Source organism: Malurus melanocephalus, unplaced genomic scaffold (assembly GCF_030028575.1).
Source record: "Malurus melanocephalus ecotype Western Australia unplaced genomic scaffold, MMel_1.1 scaffold_201, whole genome shotgun sequence".
NCBI classification, from domain to species: domain Eukaryota; kingdom Metazoa; phylum Chordata; class Aves; order Passeriformes; family Maluridae; genus Malurus; species Malurus melanocephalus.
In genome coordinates this window covers 597,377-598,558 of record NW_026623433.1, presented here as the reverse complement: position 1 = coordinate 598,558, position 1,182 = coordinate 597,377, and positions in this window count along the sequence as shown.

The following is a 1,182-nucleotide window of genomic DNA, read 5'->3' as shown; positions in this document are numbered from 1 at the left end:
GGCCTGGAGACCTTCCCAGGCAGATCCTGGAGCAGCCTGTCCTGCAGTTTGAGTGTAAAACACAGATGCAGCCCGGGCTCAAGGTGCCTGCCTTGGCCCACAGGGAAGGATCTGGAAYGGAAGGATGAAGATGCACATGATGGAGTTGGGGTGCTTTAATTCCCCTGTGAAATGCACTGAGTTGTCCTCACTGCAGGACAGCCCATTCCCTGTTCCAGGGGTGCTTTCTGCAGGTCACACCTTTGCTTTGGGCTCTGCTGCCTCCCCAGTTAATAGTCATTAATAATAATAATAGTCAATAATAATAATAATAATAATAATAATAATAATAATAATAATAATAATAGTAATTCAGTGTGGGGGTGCACTTTGGTGACCCCCAGGACGCTGCAGTGACACGGTGTGTGCTCAGCAACCCCCAGGTTTAATAGTGGGGGATCCCTTGGTCAGGATACCCCAGCCTTTCCTAACACCCCACTGTGTATGAGCACCCAGCTGGCCCAGGATTAACAAAAACCCTTCAGGAAAGGCTGATGAAGAGCTGGCAGAGGGGCAGGGGAGTGGTGTTGTGACAATTCCTGATGCAGAGCGGCCTSAAAGCTTTTGCAGAGGGCAAGCAAAGGGCAGGAGAGTGCCCTCTGTGCTCCTCCCGAGGGAGGAGGGCGAGGAGGCTGCACAGCCCCGGAGCAGGGACCCTGCTCCCGCTGTCCCCGGGGAGGATCACAGGAACACGAAGGATTGCTTTTGCCATCCATTGTGGCTGTTGCTGTGGGCACAAATCCCTCTCAAGTGGCCGCAGTGGCCATGCCTGGGCAGGATCCTCGCCCTCGGCAGCGGCTGGCAGCAGCTCCTGCCCCAGCAATGCCAATCCCGGGCATTGGGGTCACTCCCGCATCCCTCCCCCGCTCCTGTGATGCTGCCAAACTTCCMTCCAGCCCTGCTGGAGAGGGGCATCAGCAGCCCCCAGGCTGGAGGGATCGGGGCACAATCAATGCCCTGCCCTGCCCGGCCCCTCAGACCCCGGGGATGGGAACGGGAGGAGACAAACCCAGATTTGGGGCTGAGAAAGGAGCAGGGAAAGGAAAGGGAAGGAAAGAGGAAAGGAAAGGAAAGAGGAAAGGGAAGGGAAGGGAAGGGAAGGGAAGGGAAAGGAAAGGAAAGGGAGGCTCGGCCGTGCCGAGG